This window comes from Neopelma chrysocephalum, unplaced genomic scaffold (assembly GCF_003984885.1).
Source record: "Neopelma chrysocephalum unplaced genomic scaffold, ASM398488v2 Primary Assembly neopelma1_67, whole genome shotgun sequence".
Classification (NCBI taxonomy): Eukaryota; Metazoa; Chordata; class Aves; order Passeriformes; family Pipridae; genus Neopelma; species Neopelma chrysocephalum.
The window spans coordinates 1744188-1757555 of record NW_020897726.1 but is presented as its reverse complement, the minus strand read 5'-3'; the positions used below and the strand labels follow the sequence as shown (position 1 = coordinate 1757555).

General features: G+C 37.1%; 1 long non-coding RNA gene across 2 annotated transcripts in view; it reads right to left on the bottom strand.

The window, feature by feature from the left end:
- Nucleotides 1–4601: 4601 nt before the first annotated feature.
- The window catches only part of LOC113968309, a 49881-nt gene continuing 41114 nt past the window's right edge, over nt 4602–13368 (bottom strand). The window contains exons 4-5 of one of the 2 annotated variants that reach the window (XR_003534477.1): nt 11622–11654; nt 4602–4707 (exon numbers count right to left, since the gene is read on the bottom strand). This is a non-coding gene — a long non-coding RNA (uncharacterized LOC113968309). Of the gene's footprint in view, nt 4708–8720; nt 9620–11621; nt 11655–13368 lie in introns of those variants that run through there. The other variant, XR_003534476.1, reaches the window with a different exon arrangement.

Here is a 13368-nt window from a genome sequence, read left to right as displayed (position 1 = left end):
CAGTGGGGACTCTATTCAGACTGGAACCTTCTCTGGCTCCATAAAGAAGATAATAGCGGTGGTGCAGAATCACATGAAGAGCAAGTTGTCATGTGTCAGAATGGATGTCAAAATAATAAGACTGCAGCCATTGGGTATTCTAAGGAGATTGATCACAAGCAGGGCCTGAAGCAATTCCTGAAACCAATCTGCTCATTACCATCATCATCTAACATCAGCCATGGGTCATCTTGTGAGTTTCTTGAAAAACATTGGGAAAAATATTACCATGGGTGATGTGAAAATTAAAAATATTCTGGAAAATTTCCTAGAGTCCTTTCTTCATTGCTGTAGTAACAGCAGTGTGGAAAAAGGAATACTGGTTTTTACTTTCTTGGCTTGTTATCTAAAAACCTTTGTGATTAGTTGAACAGAGGACCACAAATATTTTTGAGCAGACTAGAACTGGTTGATGACATACCTGATGCATGAGGTCACCTGTATGCAGTGAAAACAAAGCGTTTTTTAAATACAGTTTCTAGAAATGTTTTAGTCATATGGAGCAGAAAGTTACTAACTGCACTGATATTGTTCTTTGTCAGTTTTCTTCCACAGTTGTGTTTTTCTTACTATTTCATCTTGTTAGGAATGCCTGGGGAGGGAATGGGTGCCAGGAAGGCTTGATCCTGACTACTGTAAGAGAGAAATGTTAAGGCAGATTGTCTTCTAGTGAGAACTTTAGTTTCATTTTTGTCTTAACTATGATTCAAAAAGCGTTTCTATTAGAAAGTTGACCCTTCTTTACAACAAGAAATCAGAGTGCAAAAATAGGATGTTTAATTGTCTAGCTGTTACTATTTAAAGGGAAAGGTGATAAAAGAGAAAATGGATGCACATTCCTCAGGAATTAATAGAATTGCCTCTTTTTAAAATATAAGGTTCTCTATATCTGCAGTTGGTACATAATTCAGTTGAGAAGGCTCTCCAGTGGTTTAAAGAGACTGGTTTTATTTCTGTTAGTGTTGTTTTCCCAGTAACCAAAAAAGTAGAGATCCTAGAGACCTACAGTGACTGTGTGTAGACTTTTTGTCCATTTCAACATTCATTTTTATGCAAAGCCATTTTTTTCCTTTATGATGAACAAATAAAAATTTGCATAAGCTGTGCATTTAAGACAGTGTAAAATAGTAAGAGCAATAGTTCTAATAACTACTGTAGATCAATGCCTGAAAACTCAAAAATGTCAAGCTCCATTTGTATTCCTTGGCTCTGAGAGAAACTGCAGTAAATGCTGCCTTTATAGAGAGTTTTTGCAACTGCCAACAGAAGAACTGTAACATATTCATAGGGAGTAAAAACTGGAATTAAACATTCCAGAGTAGAACAGCAATTGTTTCCTTTTTAGCACTGGAAGATGATTAATATAATTAATCATTAGAACGGTAATTAGAGAGATGTTTAAAAAGATGACTTAATTATTAGAAATTATAATTTAATTTAATGATAAATTACAAATAATTATACTTTTGTGTATCATTCACTCCAACCCCAAATTTTTTTTTAAGGAATATTCATTTTCTTCCTATTTAAGTAATGAAGAGGATAAACCAAAACCCCCTAACTTCATTTTTATTACTGTGTTTGTGAAAGCAGAAATTTTTGAAGGCAAAATACATCATTAGTAGCTCTTAAATGGAAAAAATTAGTGATCATTGGTTATTAGAAAGCTCATTGTATTTGACAGCAGTAGATCAGAGTATGGAATTGGGAAATAATTCATGTGATATTCTATTCCAACTCTTTACCGTACATATGTAATATGAAGTTCACAGTATGTTTCAAAGCAGTCGTGGCCTTTCTAGGTAACAGAAGATCACCCATTTGATTCTTTTGATTGTGAAGTCAAAATACACATCTCTGTAGATGCTCAGATATCCTGCCTCATTTAGTCCTCCGAATGCTGTTCAAGCCATCCTGGTAACAGGACTGTGCTTTGAGACTGTAGGTGAAGGAAGTTGTGACGTTGATAAAATGAGTAGATCATTGTAGGACCACTGAGACACATTTAGGGAACTGAAGCACCTGAAATATGAGGAGATGCTAAAGGAACTGCATTTGTCTAGCCTGGACAAGGAAAGACAGAATGGTGGGTAGCCCAAAATCTTCTGCTCCCTAAACAGCAGTCACAGGGAAGATGGAACCAGACTCTTCCTCTGAGGTACACAGTGAAAGAACACAAGACAACAAGAGATTTCTGGTTAGACATGAAGAATGAGAATGGCTATGCACTGCAACAGACTGTCTAGAAAATCTGTGGCATTATCACCCTTAGGAATTTTCAGTATCTGACGTGGCAGAGCCTGTGCAACCTGATCTAATTTTGAAATTAGCATGCTGTAAGCTGCATATTTAATAAGGTGATCTCTGAAAATCCCTTCCAAACAAAATAATTCTTTGACTCTGGTGTCTTTTACTTGAACTTTGTAAGATACAGAAAAATGCGTATCTTGTCAGTGTGATCGTCAATGTTAGCTTAATAGGAAATGTAAAAAACTTTGCAAGTGTATATGAAATGTACATAAGAAAGATCGATTGTTTTGTCATTGTGAGGCTTTTAAAAGAAATACTTTCTGGATAAGGTATGTTTCTTAACTTGCAGTATCTTCAGAAAAGCAGAATTGTGTTTTCAATGTTTCAATTCTCGATTCTTATCTTTTCCTGGAAAATTGGTAAAAATCTTACTGCTAAAGCTTTTTTGTTCTTCTTTCTAGTAAAGTTTTCTTTTTCTATCAAAGATTGTAAATGGTGTGTGCTAGCTGCCAGGTGGTTTCTCTTCACTCATTTTAACATCATAGAATTTTCTCAGTGGTGCAAAACACCTCTGAAGAATAAAAATTGTTCTGAAAAGCAAACACCTTTCCTTACTCTCCTCTCCACCCTATGTGACTACAGACAGCACAGATATAAACTATTCAATATTACTAGGATGATAGCTATTTTAAAAACTGAAACAAAAAATGGCAGTATGTTACTGGCACAGCTGAGGAAAAATGCTGTGATAGGGGAGGAATGGTGACAGAGTAGAAGTTGTATGGCTGTTAAAGAAGCCACAACATAAATCATGGGAAGGTTCTATGTGTACCTAGACAGTTAAGACCACTTTGTCTCAGCATCATGGAAAAGGATTAAAAACCAATAAAAATCCTCTTCTTTTGTAGCAGAATACTTTGCCTATATTACAGTCAAGAAGGCCAAAACCAGCCAGCCAGATCTGGTAAATGGCAATGTTCCTTTTCTACTCAGAATAAATTTCATGAGGGAAACAATTTTCTACCATGGTTTCTAAAGTCAAGGGATTTGAAGAAAACATCTGGACTCTGAGATAATTCAGAGCAAAAGCCTGCATATGTGCTATAAGTAGGAAAGTGCTATGTTTTGTCTACACATTATATACTTTTAAAAATAATTCCTTGGCATTCTGTGGAAATGGAATATCCCTTTAGTCAGTTGAGGTCAGCTGTCCTAGTTGTGCTCCTTCCCAGCTTCTTGTGCACCTGCTCTCTGATGGAGCATGGAAAACTGAAAAGTCCTTTACTTAGGGTAAGGACTACTTAGCAACAATGAAAACATCAGTGTGTTACCAACATTCTGTCATACTAAATCCAAAACACAGCACTGTACCAGCAACATAGAAGAAAATTAACTCTATCCCAGTCAAAACCAGGACAAATATGAGGAAACATACAGTTTCTGGGAAATGACCTAACACATAACGTACCTATTTGGTCTAGATCAACCATTGTGTCTTTCACTGAAAATACTTTTGGAGCTGAAAATGAGAGAAAGATGAGTTATCACAGAGCTCCCAAAGTGATAGAATTTACGGTCAAGTGCATTAGAATTTGCAGTCTGTGTGAACTTTTAGAAATTTCCTTACAAAAAATTTTTTCTCAATAGAGATGAGAATCCTTCTCTTTCTTCAGTGGTAGAATAGAGACTTTATGAGAATGTTGATAAATTTGAAGGTGAGGCTGTTTTCAACATCCTACCAGAGTTCTATGCATTTTGTGGGAGGCTGCTGATGACAGAAATGCTTGTTTTAATTTGGTTGCTTCTGTTAAGCAGGTGTCCTTGTTTTCAGTATACTTTAGACATTGACCTGGGCTTGTCTTGAGACTTGCTCCTATTTGTAGATGTTTCAGCGTTTCTTAAGCTTCTTACATTCCTGAAGCTCTGTGAGCCTCAGTAACAGAGGTAATTAAAAAGACAACGTCAATGACTTGACTTCATTACACTGCATAGTGAGAGGTCATGTTTTCATATATAGGAAGTGTGGAGACATGAGTTATAGGAGTGCAAATCCTCTCTGCTACCAGATCATCTGAGATATAAGTTTATCTGTTCAGGAAGATCCAATTTACTGTAGAGAGAGGCATGAGTGGTGCTTGAAAGATTCCTTCAGAAGGGACATGATAATTTCACATTATTTTTCTTTCCTCTCCCCACATTAGAAAGAGTAATAATAAGATAAATAGAAACCAACATGATAGTTTGTAAAAAAATAACACATCTCAATTTTGCCAAATAATAAATTTGCTATTATTGGGAATGATACACGTGAATGGCACATAAACATTGCTGTAAGATGTTGAAAGTAGAGTCCTTGTAGAAAACAATATCCTGATTTCCAGTCAAATAAATGCACAATTAGCTTCTCCCTGACACAGTCTGAAATCAGAAAAACAAAATTTAAGAAGAGACCCAGATATAATATGTCAGCTGAAAACTTACTCGTTATAAATCTGCCTCAGAAGAGAAGTGACTAGTTTAAGATAAGATGGAACTTTCCTATCTGAGAGAGGCCTTTGAAAAACTAGTTGCAAGAGCAGGAGAAATCCAACTGTCACTTCCCTTAAGGAGCCCGCCTGCAAATTGCTGTCCAAAGGAATGGGTTAAAAAGGTTCTAGATTAGCTGAGGTACTGGCAGCCAGGGCAAAACAAGCAAAACGGTCTGTTCAGTGGCTCCTGCCACAGATGACTTAAAGTCTGAGGGCAAAAGGAATTCCAAATGTTTCATGTTAATAGACCTGAAACATTGGCACGCAAATCCTACATTTATGGTATTTTTAAAAGACTTTTAATTATTAATGCTAGATTTCTGAGATGAAGGGGGGACAGAGAAAGTGCTGCTAAAAGCCTCACAATGGTCCCTTTCTGTGCAATGCCAAAAAGAAATTTAAAATCTTTCTTTGGCAGTCAAAATAAAAATTGCTTTGGGCTTTTGATGCCCTAGACTTTTTTTATATATATGCCATATGCTCCCTTAAAATTATTTTTTTTTTAAATGTTGTTTCAGTCGGAGGAAACCTGGAACAGGAGGAGAATTGCCACCAGCTGGAATTCTGTTATAGCTGTACAAGAAGCTACAAACTGTTATTTTACCTCATCAGACTTCACTGCTGACAAATTTAATCAAGTTGTGTGGGTCTGCATGACATCCCAAGGAAGGATGGCATCTTTGGCTAAGAGGATTGGGTGTGCACTTTGTTAGATAGACTTATGGCAATACTAATTTTTAATATAGCTTCCCAAAACATGGCTGGTGTTTAACAAAACTGGGAAGATTGTCCCAAAGAATTTGCAATCAGGGTTGACTCAATATAACTCTTAATGTTACAGAAACAAGCAAGAGGTAGAATGGGAAGAGGAACTAATACAGTTATTAATGATAAAAGATGTAGTTCCTGTTGAGTTCTATTTTCCTGCTAAGCTTCTGAATTCCACATTTAAAAGAGAAAGTACAGAGTGCACTATTGATTCGTTTAGCACAGCGCTTGTAGGAGAAGGAATTTTCAGGGCTGATTTGAAGCAGAAATCATCAGTGGTGAGAGAGTAGGCTCTTGTGAGATCCTCACACTCTAGAGGAAATGAGGCAGTCACAGAGTCCTGCTCATTAGCAACAGCACAAATTCATTCCTGACACAGGTTGGAGCGACTCAGCTGACTTTCATGGCACAGCATGCATAAGTAAGCCGATGAGACTCTAGTATTGCAACTACCACTAGTAACAAAGACTGATTGCAGAGTTTTAAAAAATTATAATGAATAGTAAAATTATCAGTTCTTTAGTCTCCTTATAGGTGAAACTATCCCAAAAGTATGAGAACAGCAGTGGGCATTTTATTAACTCTCTAGGCTCTATGTGGAACTATTGCAGTTTGCTGGTTTACAGTCTTATCTTTGTCCCTGATTTCCTGTTTCTCTGCTCTCTCTCACTTGTACAGACCACCAGACTGCATGCACTATCACATTTAAGGGAAGTTCTGGAGATGTGGTTTTACAGTCTGTCTCTGCTTTTTCTCAGTGTCAGCAAGCTCTTTTTCTGCTATCAAGTTTATGAATGGATTCCCTAAACTCAGCTTCCTTTTTTATTCTTGTTTTTTTGAAAATGTGATGGCACTCTAGGTCCTGGCTAACTGCTGGGTCCATCTTAAATTTAAGCTTCTCTTTAATGTACAAGAAAAACTTAAAAAAAATTTTCATTGATTTCTAATCGCGGCAACCCATTAAGTTACTTCTGTTCTTTCACAAAAGGAAACTTTTAAGTACAAAAAATAATGCTTTCAGTATTGATTGCTATTTACTAAATTTTTATTTGAAGCTATGTATTTACAGTTTATTAACTGAAATTCTATCCCTCCCCACTCCTCCCCCCCCCTCCTGCCAGTATTTTGTTTCACTGCAAATGATTTCTTCCTTATACCATTTACAAATGACCTATAATGTGCTACAAAAGCACAGGAAACTCTTATAACCTTTTACTAGGCAGAAGTAAGTATATAACTAGTTTGTACAAACACAGTTGTTTTGTACCCTGGCTTACTGCCAGTGTGTCCATTACTCCTGAGCCCCTTTTACATGTCAAAACCTAGTCCTGCAGGTATCCTAACCATGCTCATTCTCAAGTCTTCTGCCATGCTGTCTGTTCCTTTCTCCCCTGCTCTGTATTAATTCATTCCCTTTGTGTGGCAGTGAGAACAAATGAGACAAGGGAAAGGAAAGGGAGCTCTGTTGAATTCTTTCTTAGCAAGAAGCATTGTCTGGAAATAAAAGTCTTGCTAAAACTTACTCAGCCGGGAGTTGGACTTTGATGATCCTAGTGGGTCCCTTCCAATTCAGAATATTCTGTGATCTATGATTCTATAAAATGGGCAGAGGAACCTTCCTCCATGTGCCCAGGGGCAAGGACTATGTGGTTCTCAAGGAGACTGAAATAGACAGAGGATATGGAGAGTGCTGCTGTGTAAGCAGATGAGAATTGAGATCAACAAGTTGGTCATCAGCATTTGGGTTGTTTTTCCGTAGGGGAAGATAGCGTATCATTGTACTGATAAAAGTTTGAAATAGAGTGCATGCAAACTAAAGATATAACTTAAGTTTCTCAAAGAATTTTAGTTTCTACATTTCTAAACTTCTCAGTGTATGACTGTGCACCTTTAAGAATGCTTTTCTGACATAAATTTTCTGTAAAGTGCAGAAGTGCCACAACTCTGTTAGTGAAACACAACAGAATATATTCTCAGTGGGTTGTTAACCAGTACTGAGTGATCACAACTCAAAATGTCTTAAACTTTATTTCTGTAAAAAATAAGATTCTGCGTTTTAGTTAAACCAGATTTATACTCCTTTTCATAAGGGTAGTTCTGTCTTTGTCCAACTGACCTTCCTGCTGCTTGCAGCTAGATGGGGTGAGTGCAACACTAAAATTCAGCCTAAACATCAGTACTGAATTGTAAAATACAGTGAGTAGCTAATTTGAAAGTCCAAGAGTATATTTAATATATAGCTACATAGAAAATTTGTTTAGGTGAAAACATGCTATTTAATTTCTGGCAATTCAGTAAACAAGATAAAATTTAAATTTTGATTTTATTACTAGTAAATGATTTTATAACTTCACTGTAGTCTTCATATTCATTGTGGCTTATACCTATCAGGTACACTATCAGGTTATATTTCCTTGGCATTGTCTATACCTATGTAGTTGACTTGGAGGGTTATATATGGAAATTAAAGGGGAAGGGGAAAAGGGAATGATTTTATTTCATAAAACAAATTAAACAATTGAGGGATAATATAATATTTTTTTATTTTTCCTGAAATGTTTATCCTTCAGGACCACTTAATGGACGTAACCACTAGATAATCATCTGTCTTGCTGCTTTTATGCCCAATCGTTAAGAAGTTTTTAACTGCCCTTTTTTTTTTTTAAACCACGGACGGCGGAGCCTTCATTTATCTCCTCTGTCACTTAGCTCATAAAAACATGGCAACAAAAGCATGGCAAGACTTTGAGAACAAAATGTTTTCTAATTACAAAACTTCGGCAGCTAAGGGAAAGAAGAAATTGGATGCTTAGGAAAATGTTAAATAGAACCAGCTGAGTTTTTTAACTTTGCAAGATTGAACAGTTGCATAGACTTTCTGTCTAGAAGATACAGAGCCATAGATTTTATATCACTTATGCCTTGATAGTCATGTACAATCCACAATACTTACTTACTGTAGGTTTTTTTCCAGCAATTCCTTTGTCAATCCCAGCAGCTTTGCTGGTGAAATAGCTACACATGGGAAGCTGAGGAATGGAAAGAACACTTGACTAGCTCAAGATCCTACAGGAATATGTAGTAGAAATGGCAGCTGAATTCATAACTCCTGAGTCACAGGTCAATTTTATATGAAACAACCAATTTTCTCTAGTTAGCACAATAAAGCACTGCCTTTTGTCAGTGAACATTTTAGCTGCATAAAGAAGGTTGTCAAATCATGGTAATCATCTATATTAGTTCATTTGGGTCCAGTTCCAGAGCTGAAAAGTGCCACAGAATGAATTAATTAGTTTTGTTTATCCTGAGCTGATCTGGAAGACTCCTATGGTACCACCTCTGTGGAAGGTGCCTGCAGTCGTTACTGCATGTTTTTGTTTTTCCTGCAGATAAACAAGCACTAAACCATTAACAGCTTTTTGCTTTCTTATGGAGTATCTTACATTTTCAAAGTATGCTGTGAATGTTTAGCACTCCAGTTATGTCACTGAAAGGTGAAAGAGTATTATAGCATATTGTTTTACTTTGGGGGAGAATGAGATATGCAAAGGTTAAGTAATCTGATTGTAGGAAAAGTGGGTAGTGATTTACACATGCATCTGGGTGCAAGAGACCTGAATCTCAGCCAGAGATCTGTCTGTCTCATTATGTGATATTAATAAGTAATCACTTGCCCTGTGTTTTTTTATTCCTATGAGCAAAAGACTTACAGCCTTTTGTGTGATGGTGCACAATGCTTTGTCCTGTGATCAATCTAATATACCGTATTTGTAAATACCTTGCAAAGGAGGTTATGTTCAAACCAAAGCTACACTGCTTTCTCAGTCAAGGTAAGAGGGTTGCTATACTGCACTACACATACTGTTTTGTCAAAGGCACTATATGTACAGAGGAAATGAACCATTTATAGGCCTCCGAATTTCTGAATGTGTGTCTTGGCTCTGGTGGAGTTTAGAGCAGTAGTTAAATGTCAGTCTGGGTTTGCTAGAGTGCAGAATGTCCTGACTCTGTATTCTCTTCTTGTTCTGATGAATCTGCAGAATAGACAATGATAAAGGGCTCCCTCCAGGAGAAAATTGCTGATAGAAGAGCTAGCTCATACTTTCTTCACAATAAGAAGAAAGTTCACCGATGACTGCACTGACCTGCTCTCCAGTCTTGTGCTTCCTACAAGAGCCAAAGGCCCCTGTTTCCAAGGGAATTGGATCCATGATGCATATTGTGTTTAAATACAAGATGTATTTTTGTTGCTGTTTTCAGATATTTGGGTGGGACGTTTGGCTTCTCTAGCAAAGCATGACTCTTTCTCCTCTACGTGCTGACGAAACAGGAAACTAGTTTCACTGAAAACTGGTAAAGGCAGCTTTCCTGTCTCAAAAATAGGCTAAGATTGGCTTAAGCTCTCATATACATAGCGTTGGAGAGAGTGCCAAGCAGAGCTCGGTGACCGCCCTCTGCACACCATGTTACACAAACCATTGCATCTTGGTCATGAACAAGGTGTAATAAACACTACTCCCTTTTTGGCATTAAAGATGTTTTCTCACCTCTCTTGGATCTGACCAGTGAAAGATTAAACAAGCCTGCAATCAACAAGAAGAACCGAAGATTTAACAACTGTTCTTTGAAACTAGCCTGAATCTGGTACCTCCTGTATCCTATTTGCCTGTCAGTAGGCTGGGTGAGTGACTTCCTGCATTTCAAGAAGAGTGCTTGCAGAGAGGCATGATTGCTCATGCCAGTAGCTCTTTCTGGTGAAAAATGGAAAGCAATGATTGTCTTCAAAAGTCCATGAAGGTTCAGTTAAGGTAAAATATGAGACATATGATCAAAGGACTAAAAAGTACACAAATCCCGAGTGAAGGCCTGATTCCATGACAAATACTCTGTTCAGCCTTTACCAAGAGACATAAGGGCACCAGAGAAACCATTCTGGATGATTGAGGATACCCATCCCATAGTTCACTTTAGGAGGATTAAGAGCACATCTGCTTCCTTTTGTCACTGCACATATTTCCCAGGCTGTTGATAGATTAGGTTAGCATCAGTAAGATGCAGACTGCCTGACATGTATCTTTTTATCATCTTGAAGGTTTTTTTTTCTTTAAGAGTCAGAAGAACACTCAAATTAAAAAAGTTTAACAAAGTATTTTTTCCTCAGAAGTTATATTTATTTTTTTGAGGAAAATTCAAAAAAGGCTTGTTATGATTTAGCTTCAAACAGTTTTTTCAAACTATTTCATGGTATTGACAGTGAACTAGAAAATTGATCATTGCTGAATTTCAGTAATTTTTATTTCCTAATTTGTAGTCCAAGGACCTATACCCTTATCTGGTAGAGAATCCCATTAGAGCTTTTAGTTTAAAAAAAGCTCTGAAGTACCTTTATGCCTGAATGAGGAATAAGGGGTTTCAGACAGAACCAGGAGTCAGGAAATCTTGGGCTTTCTCTGGTTTTAATTCTGTATATTTTTCATTAAGTCCCATGTGCTTCCATGTTAGAAAAAAAAAGAGGGTATTTTCTATTCTTCTTATAACCATTTGTTTTAGGACAGCTACAGGCAGGGCTGCTCTAAACTAAACTGCTTCCTAATTATCCTTAAGAGACATTTTCACTTGGGTGATGAAGATAATGGATGAAAGAGGGAGATAAAAGAGTAACTGAAGTTCACTGTACTTTGACCCCCTACCCTGTCTCCCAGCCCCCTCTCTTCCCAGGCCTGACAAAAAGGAGACAGAATCTGGCTCTTAACCTTTTTGTAGCTTGAAGGAAATCAAATGCTGAATCTCATTGTCCTTTTCTTTTTTTTTTTCCATTTGTAGGAAATAAAGTAGCAGGTCTATCACTGTGAATATTTTGTTTAGCAATTTAATCAACAACAGGATATCCACTGATCAGGCAGATATTCCAAAGGCTTTTCAGAAAGCAACACTTGGTTTTTATGCACCATTATACGAAGACCTATAAACGTTGCAATATATGTTTATGTAATGTACTGGGATTGCCCTTCTCAGAACCTTTTTGTTTTCCTTTACCTCTTATTTTTCAGCCTGGATGTGACTGCTAGCCTAGAAAACAAAAAGAATACATGTTTAGCATTCTTTAGCAGTGTTCAGTGTTTAGTTTTCTTGTCTTTTTAGGAAGAAAACACATTTCACAGAGACTATCCACTGAATTGATAGTGCATTGCCATGGTGATCACTATGGAAAACTATAGTTATGAACTATCATGTTCCACAAAACATTAAGAAAATGCAAAATTTCTTACTCTGGTGACAGCTTACCTGTCAACCTGAGATTCTGTTTAGCAAACTTTCCATCGTAATGAGAATCATTGAAGTAATTTCCTTTACATATTTTTATCATCAAACTTAAGAGCTCAGTTTTGGTTTTACAGGACTGTTCTGCTTTTAGAGGGAATGTGGGGCTTAAGATAATGTGGGGAAGAGACAGTGCGTGAAGCTGCAGCTGGGGACCTGCTGCCTACCTGCAGGACTCGGAGGGTGGGATCTCCCTCAACAGCAACTGCTCCTGGCTGTGGATCCTGCTCCAACATCCCTCCCTCCCCACCCAGGACCCCATCTGCCAAACTTAATTTGTCAGCAGTCTAAACATATGTATCTAATGTTGGATCCCTGATCTGGAGGGAAGCTGAGGAGCTGCTGTGTGGTCGCCTGAGACTGAAACACCACACTGAAGAGAGCAAGATGGAGCCAGATGAATGTCTTGTGTGTGAAGTATGAGGCTTGACAAGTCTGGCACTGCTCACTTTGATACTGCTTTTGACTGAATTAGCTTTTGATCTGAGTTACACAATGATAAATCTATGTCACTCTACTGAAGTTTACTTAACAAAATTAGGTATCTGAGTTTATTTTAAGAGAGTTCCTCTGCGTTTTACCAGACGCAATTAGGATCAAAATTCTGTCTGAGTTATACTGTTGTCTTTAATTCTGAACACTTGAAATATAAACAACACATTCAGCAAATTTATGGAATGATGAAAGGACAAATTCTCTTCTTACTCGTATCTATGGAAAATGAATGTTTAGGATTTGACACTGGTTCTGTCAAGGCAGAGTGTGGCCCTGGATGTGTATTTTAAACAAGACTCAAACTGTGGTTGAGCGAGGCTCACCTCAAATGGAAGCTTAACCAAATCTTTTCCTCTTGTAGTAACTACTTTCCTCCTCCTATTGCTGTCCCTTTTTTTCCATATTAATGATTAATTGCTTATGTTCCTGCTTTCTTACTAAAATGCTGAATCTTTCACCTACTGTTTCCTTCTGGTTTATTCCTTTATAGTTGTTCCAGCTGAGCACCATCTATATGCAAAACATCTAACTGTTTATATGAAACATGTGGTTCGTGTTTTGCTTTGCTCCAGACATGACGTGTATGGGCATAGGAAGGAAGATGAAGCATTTAACAGTGTTAACAGAAATCTGGGTATTTTAGAAGAAAACCGCTTGCTTAAGCAAACTAAAAAAAAAAATATAATCTTTCCAATTAAAATATTCTTAAATCAAGAAAAAAAAAGGAGATTCTGGATTAGTATTCCAAAAGGAAATATCTTCAGCATTGCAAATTGTTGCTTTACAGTCTGAAACTACAGTAAGGTTTCCAAAGTCTGGTTTAAATAAGTGGGATTCTTAAGGAATGCAAAATTTAAGCTTAAATATGGATTCCTTTCTTTTCTCTTTTCTTTTTCTTTTTTTTTTCTCCCTTTCCATTTTTCTTTTTTCTCCTCCTTGTCCTTTTCCTTTTTTTCCCTTTCTCTCT